This window comes from Zalophus californianus, chromosome 5 (assembly GCF_009762305.2).
Source record: "Zalophus californianus isolate mZalCal1 chromosome 5, mZalCal1.pri.v2, whole genome shotgun sequence".
Lineage (NCBI taxonomy): Eukaryota > Metazoa > Chordata > Mammalia > Carnivora > Otariidae > Zalophus > Zalophus californianus.
In genome coordinates this window covers 117,815,669-117,823,835 of record NC_045599.1, presented here as the reverse complement: position 1 = coordinate 117,823,835, position 8,167 = coordinate 117,815,669, and the positions used below count along the sequence as shown (strand labels likewise).

The 8,167-nt window shown below is 35.5% G+C and overlaps 1 pseudogene; it reads right to left on the bottom strand.

The window, feature by feature from the left end:
- Window positions 1-3,414: 3,414 nt before the first annotated feature.
- On the bottom strand, window positions 3,415-5,170 carry LOC113929745 (annotated as a pseudogene).
- Window positions 5,171-8,167: the final 2,997 nt, after the last annotated feature.

Sequence of the window (8,167 nt, the reverse complement as noted above, 5' to 3'; positions counted from 1 at the left end):
GAAACTAATATTACACTGTATGTTAACTAACTGGTATTTATATAAAAACTTAAAGAAAAAAGAAAAAGAATTCCAGAGTAAAAGAATCCATCACTTTCCAACCTTTTTTTCCTAGTGGTGCAAAAATAAGGATGAATGGTCATGAGTTCTTCAATTGCCTCAACATAGGCTGACCCTTTTAGTGATATAATGGAAGATAAATTGGAACCAATGTCCCCAGGGTCACAAAAATAGGCTGTGCAAAGTGGTTCACCAGGCTTTCTTAACAATTTTCAAGGAATTTATATTTAAATGTTTGCCCTTCATAAAAACTATAATAAATTTTATAAATGTAATTTGACTCTGCCATTTCAACTCATATAAACAAATTGCTTTACTTGCTTATTATACTATGAGAAAGTTCCCCTGGGTCAATAAACAAAAATTAAAATTGTTGCATAACTGTATAATTTTTACATATAGAAATAAATAATATATATGTGGGTATATGTGTATATATGTATATATGTGACTGCATATATGTGCATATAACTAAATTTTACAAGTCATTTCATCATTCTCCTACTGATGGAGATTTACCAGGGTCCCATATCTTCTGCTACTATAAACAAAGCAGCAATAAACATTCTTACTTTCTGGAATATGTATTCTTTCACTCTGGTGCTTTAATTTCCATAGGATCAAGTCCCAAAAATGGAACTGTGAAGTCAAAAGGTTTTTTGTCTTTAAAAATAATAACAATAATTACTGCCAGATTACTTTACAAAAAAGTTCCAATTTACATTTCCACCAACAATGTATAATGTCAGTATCCCTGAATCCTCACCAGCACTGAATTTTTAAAATATAATCTAATAGGATAAAAAATATCAGTTTCCTTTTCAACTTAAAATTCCCTGAGACTACTAAAATTAAGCATCAACATTATTCCTTTAAGACACAGATGCTGAAAATATGTCTAACTATAATAAGTGTCAAGAGTCTAATAGCCAAGAGTCCTGGTAAATTAAATATCAGAATTCCCAAGCAAACATAACACTAGCTGTGGAGCTGGAAAATTCCTATGTAAATCCTGGCTCTTCCACCTACTAGTTTGTAAATGTGGGCCAATTGCTTAAATTTTCTAAGTTTTAGTTTCTGGAGTATCTAAATTGGACAAAATCATCATCCCTATTTCTTGAGGCGTTCTGATCATGTTAAGGAATAACACCTGTTAAAGGGCTTAGCACAGTTCCTGGCACACAGGAAGTGACAAGAAACATTGGCTAGGATTACAAGGATGCTTACCATCTTCTGATATGCTTTCACTTCTTTTCTCTGTAGAATCTTGAGTGAAACCTGGTTACAGAACAAAGCAGTTTGATGTCAACTTGATGACCTCAATGTATTCACATTTAAAATATCTTAAAATATTTTGCTGGTGAAACAAAAGTCACCTTCTATATTCAGTAGGCACTGACCCTTTCTTTAAACTCTCTAGGCAAACAATATTATAAAATGAGATCAGCAGCACCAAAAAAAAAAAAACAAAACAAAATGAAGCCAAACGCAAGAAAACACATACACATAAACCTTAATAGTGAGTTCATGAAAATCTTAATGGTGAGATGGTAATGTTTCGAGGATTACAATTTCTTCAGAAATGACTAGATAGCCCCTGTGAAACCACATTATCAGTTCACCCACTCACCTCACTCACTGTTCCTCTTTCCAGTATTTTTACATCTTTGTTCTTTGTAAATTCACTAATTCCTTCCAACATTATATTCTTACACTTTGGGCCATTTTTATCAAATTTTTTTAAGATTTATTAATTTGGGGGGGGCAGAGGGAGGGAGAAACTTAAACAGACTCTGCACTGAGTGTGGACCCAACACGGGGCTCCATCTCACCACCCTGAGATCAGAACCTGAGCTGAAACCGAGAGTCAGAGGCTTAACCCACTGCACCACCCAGGCACCCCTGTATTTATCAGTTAACAATAAACTTTATCAAATGGTAGTTTGTATTTGTTTATCCTTGGCTGATTCAAAGCACTTGGTATAATTTCCTTTAAATCGTCTCCTCCTATTTCACAACACTACATTATTTTCAATTAATTCCCAATAAACTCTTAATTGTCCATGCTCTGTTAGAGCTAACAGTTAATCCCTGTTTAAGCTAATGGGTTCAACTTCTTCAACAAACGAATCACTGTTATTTTTATTATAAAAGTACATGTACTTATCATTTTTAAAAAGTACAAAAATGTCTAAAAGGAAAAGGGAAAAAATTACCAGGGGTCCAAATCCCAGAGACAATCACTGTTAACACTTAGACGTAAAATATCCAAACATTTGTATAAAATGGATAAAATTATTTCCCCCCAAAATACTAGACATTTTATTTTGAATAATCTGTGTTTTTCTAATCATATGTAACATGAAATAAATGTCATCTCTTGATAATATAACCAATCCATTCTTTTAAACAGCAAGGTAAATTTCATTGTATAATATATACCATATACCATGAAGTATTTACTGAGGCCTCTGGATGGGAATTTAAGTTGCTCATAATTTTCCTATTATAATTATAAACATTATAAAGTAATCTTTTGCAAAAATATTTTTTCTGCATTATTTGTGTAGGAAAATTACTAGAAAGAATTGCTAGATCAAAGATGTATAACAATTTAAATTTCAAGATATTGGGACTAATTGTCCTTCAAAATACTGTGTGAATTGTATTTGAGTCTCTTTTTCTCTATTTTCAATACAGCCAATCATTTTATTTTTTTATTTTTATTTTTTTAGAGACCAAGTTTCATAAGATTTTTACTTGGAAAAAAAATGTTTTACAAAATACCGTTCTTCTAATCAAAGAAACTTTCCCAGGGGGTACATGTAGCTTTCTGCCTTAGAGATGATAGAATGACCGTCAAAGGGGAGAGTTTTTTTAAATAGCAACCTAGCTGCAAAACCTACAAGAAGTAGATTTTTTTTAAAGTGCCTTTAAAATGTTAAAGCAAGTAATATTGTTGAATCTATTTGAAAAATTTTAAGTTTCCTTAAAATGGTCCATATGGTACGCACAACTTCACAGCTGATACAAAACTGCCTGTATTTAGTTCAAAACACAAAAACAATGCATATGAACAGTATTCTTTGAAAAATAATTCTAAATACTGCCAGTGCATCATAAGAAAACTTAGACAACCGTATTGACAGTATTCAGAGATTTAACAAGCTGAATATTAAAGTATTCAAACATTTACTTTGATTTTTAATACCACTGATAACAGTAAAAGATCTTGCTGCCAAATGAATTCTGGATGCCTTGTTTCAAACTACACGTAACATATTTTGCGAGATAGATTCTAAAGAAATGCAAAACTAGGTTCCAGGATGTAAACTCCCATTGCCTAGGCAGGCCCTAGTTTTTCTGTGGCAATCTGGCAGCTTTGAACTTTGAAATCCTCTTTGTAGTTTCTTCTGATACTTCTGATAGAACTTCTTTTCGTTCTGGAATGGTGGGTAGCACAGGATGAACCAGGGTTGGGTGTGGTGTTAAGGGGGGCGATAGAAATTCTTTTTCTATTACAGATCCAGAAAAAGCCTCAGGCGTTCGTGATAAGGACAAAAGTTTCTTGTGATGGTTTCCTTCTTGTTCCTCTTTCAAAATACTCTCATAGTGTCACTGCAAGTGGCCTCTTTGTAGCTGACACTGCTCAGGACTCCCTGTCCATCATCATTGGTATCACTGCAAACACTGTTCTCTCTGCTGCCAGACTTCAGGATTGACTTACGACGGACATACTCTCCGTTCACAACATCAACAAAGAGTCTATAAATGTCAGTAGGAGTTCTGATAGTAGGCAGCTCTTGGGCAGAATGACCACCACCAGAGCTGTTCTTTGGTTTACGTTTGGCTTCTTCTTTCTTTTCACTGAATTTTAAAGTGGTATTTTTTCCAGTATTTATTCAGACCCTCTTAGGTTCGACAGTATGAGAAAAATATATTGTTGGTATAGAATGATCTCCAACTGCTAAAGCATCATGGTCATTTTCATTTTCATTATCACCACCACCACCACCATCATCATCATCATCATCTTCTTCATTACTGTGGTAAGAATTTGAACAGTTCATTGAATGACTGCCATTCATTTGACCACCGAACAGTTGTAAATGTGTAACATTCTTGTAACAGCTGCTGGAAGTAACAGAGTCTGTTACTTGATGAAGCACATGCACATTTATATTCTGAGCTTCCTTTTCTTCTTCAGAAGCCATTGTATCCGGGCGCCTGGGTGGCTCAGTTGGTTTGGCAACTGCCTTCGGCTCAGGTCATGACCCTGGAGTCCTAGGATCGAGTCCTGCATCCTTCTCCCTCTGACCATACCCCCTCTCATGTGCTCTCTCTCTCTCATTCTTGCTTTCTCAAATAAATAAATAAATAAATAAAATCTTAAAAAAAAAAAAAAAAGCCGTCGTATCCTCTCCATTTGCAATCATAGTATCAGGCTTCCTATCAAGTTCACCCAGCAATTCTTCTTGTTTCTCTAGTTCTTCAAGTCGAGCCCACAGTTCCTTATCAGCAAGCAAATCCTTGGATTTTACATCATTTGCAAAATCTGCTTCAAAAATATCTGAAGTTTTTGGTTTGGAGTGAGGTTTATGAGCAATTAGGTGTTTTGCTTTAAATTCAAAATTTTAATTTCTTCTCATGTCAAGAATATCGCCTGCAGCATCGCTCATTTTCTGCAAATCTTCTGTGAATTCAACTCTGGATTCAAAAATTTTCATCACTTTTTTAAAAATCATCTATTGTTTTTCTTACATGTTCTTTCTGATGCTCAACTAAGCCCACAGCCTGCTTTGCTGAGCACTTTGCAAACCAACTGTCCCCGAGTAAAACAGTGACTTCATTAGTATGGGCAAGCTTTCCTGGCATGAAGGCAAAGAGGCCAAATGGTAGCATGATATTATAAGACAACTTATCGGCAAGGTACTGAGTCTTTCTTGCAGGGCATTATAGTCAATATCTACCTTCTTCCAAAGCTGGATTTTCTCTTGGCAGTTAGTGACCACCTTTTCCTGTTCCTCGCGGAGCCGCGCTACCTCCGCGCCACGGCCGAGGTTGAGGCGGAGGCCGAGGCATGGGGCGCGGGGTCGAGCGGGGCCTCCATGGCGGGGGCGCCGGGACCTCAGCGGGGTGAACGAGTCCTAAACAAATGTTTATGGAGGCGGCAGCCAATCATTTTAATTTTTGCCAATCTCTGAGACAAAAAAGGAAAAAAAATCCAATACAATAATATACAGGGAGATGAATAGTTAGAAAAAGAAACACACAAATGGCCAAGAGAAATAAGATGGTCAATGTCCATCCAATCAGATTAGTGAAATTTTTAAAAATGCAATAATATTCAGTGTTAGTGTGTATTAGACATTTTCACATGATGTTGGTAGGAATATAAACTAGGGCCTTGTTTTGGAAGCTTATTTGGTCACAGCAACAAAAACTGTTATATTCCACAGCAGTTTCACTGAGAAATTTATCGCAGAGATAATCTTGAAAAAATATATAAACCAAGATATATTATTAACGTTATCTGTAGCAGATCATTTAAACAAAGTATGACATATCCATACAATGCAGTTGTTAAAGATAGTAATATCTTGGAGATCAATTATTTAAAGCTTTCATGATATGTACGCCTGCCAAATTATTATGTATGTAGTATTATGTAATGTTATTTGTCAATTATATCTCAATAAAGCTGGGGAAAAATATAAAGCCTAGGTTCTGAACACCCTTTAATATAATTCTAAAAGATAAAGCCATATTTTCTACAAACTTGTTTAAGATATAGATTCTATATTAGGGATATTTCTTAAAGTCGTTTTTAGAAAGACATTCAAGAAGCCACAACTGTCAATGAGTGAGCCAATGATGTGGTTTCACAGGGGATACCTATTCACCTAGAACCTTCAGGGGATGTTCTGATGGTACAAGACTATAGGAGGAGAATTTTAATTTTATTTTTACCTTCATTTAATTCTTGGATTTTCTTACCAGGTGCATGAATTCTATTTTTATGTCAGCATGAGCTATTAGCTAAATAAAATTATGACCATTTCTGTTGTCTCTCATTTATTTCTGTGTCTAAATGAAGAAAACTGAGGCTTGTCTTTTTTAAATTTGATAATTCTAAGGCCATGACTTTTGAGAAGTCCCCTGCTATCTTCAGACCTCTTTCCACAAAGACTGTTTATGTCGTACAATAACTCTTTTCTCAAGACAAACCTTATAAGGGAGATACAAAAAGTGGCTTATATCTTCTGGGTCAAACTACTTTCATGTAACAAACAAAACTGTGTAATACCATTTTTTAAGACCTTTTTGTGATCTATCAATCCACTGAGTAAAATAGCTGAAATCACTCCCAGAACAAATCCTTTTGCAGTCAGCAAAATGAAGCAATTACATGAATAAGTTTTTCCACTTGGCCTATTTTTCTGCCCATGGTTATTAATCAGTCTCACTGACTACATTTTCCATTTTCCATCCACTTTGAGGCACTACTCCAGGTGGCCAAACATTTCACATTACGTAAATAAAATAAAACAAAACCTTTGTCCATTGAGCAAATGGATGTATTTCATATCTACCTCTTCGAGCCTCTCTCAAATCATTCAGAAAACACAATGTGTTTTCTATAAAAGGATACTCAATTATTTTCATTTTATTTGGCTAGCTGGAATTTATTTAAGTGAAATTTTACTTCAGCCAATCTTCCCCAGATAGATGAATTAATTTGAGTTGATGCCCTGTGTTATCTAATGGCTCTGAGAACTTTGGGTTGAGTGTTTGTTGCTTTGCCTTGTCTCTTCCAAATTCAAAGTCTGGAGAACGCCCCTTCTGAAACTGCTGTTTTGCATAATGTGACTTTCAGATGCTACACATCATAACCACTATTTCTTTATACTAAAACTTTAGACACAATTGCATAGAGATTCAAATTTAACTGGGACAAAGTGGGGCCAGGGTCATTTTTTTAAAGCTCCAAATGTGATTCTGTTGGGCCCATACATCCTGGCCCTCAAGCAGGGCCAAATATTACCCAATGTTAATGATATTTCTCTTAAATTTAATCCAGGTCCTTACAGCTGATAGATTTCTGTAAGCTGATCTGCTCTGAGTGATGACATGGCTAAAACAAATCTACTCACAACATTTATGTTCTTCATAGGAATTCCAGGAATTATAAAGATTAATGGTTCTTGGGCCTGAGAGCTTTAAATAATAGTAATGCTTATGCCACTCCCAACATCTGACATGTGAACTGGGCATTGAAATACTTTAAATTTTTCCCAAGTGATACTAAAGTGCAGCCAAGGTTGAGAACCACCATATAGGGCCAAAATGCTTAAGAAAATCCAGTTCCTGCCTTGTTAAATGCAGTATCCTCTTTCCCAAAGAGACCCCCAAGGGACACTCAACGAAGGGATAATGACCACAGGAAATAATCCATGACTACTATATGTACACATACTCTTCTATTTGTTGAACTTTGTCTTGAAAATATCTGTTAGAGTTCATTTCTAGAACCCTATGTAGGGGCAGTCCTAGGAAAAATAATGAGGCTACAAAATATTTTCCATGGCCTTCTCTCAGCTTCTTTTATCAATTTTCCTCATTTCTCTACCTGGGAACCTCTCTTATGTCACAATCTCTGAGGGTTTTGCTCTCAGCTAATTAGCTAAGACATTAGCTTTCAAAAGCATGAGATGTTTTCTCACAAAGATGTAGAGTATCTATATTTAATAGGACAAGCTATGGAAAGATTTTAATTCTTTCTAGGAAAACTACATCTTCTCGCCCAATTCATCAGAATAATCGGGTTTCTAGAACAAGACTGAAATTCACAGTTAAAAAGTGAATTCCTGTATGACTTTTCTACAATCCTAGCATGCCCAGGATTGTCTTGATTTTAGCAACAATTCCTGAGTAAATGGGAATATTGATCACCTTTCCTCCTGTGTGTCTCTCCTTTTCATGACTGGCTCATAATCATGGCTGCTATGGTCTGAATGTTTGTATGGCCCCAAATTTATATGTTGAAATACTAACCCCCAGGGTGATGGTATAAGGAGGCGGGGCACTGGGAGGGGATTAGGTCATA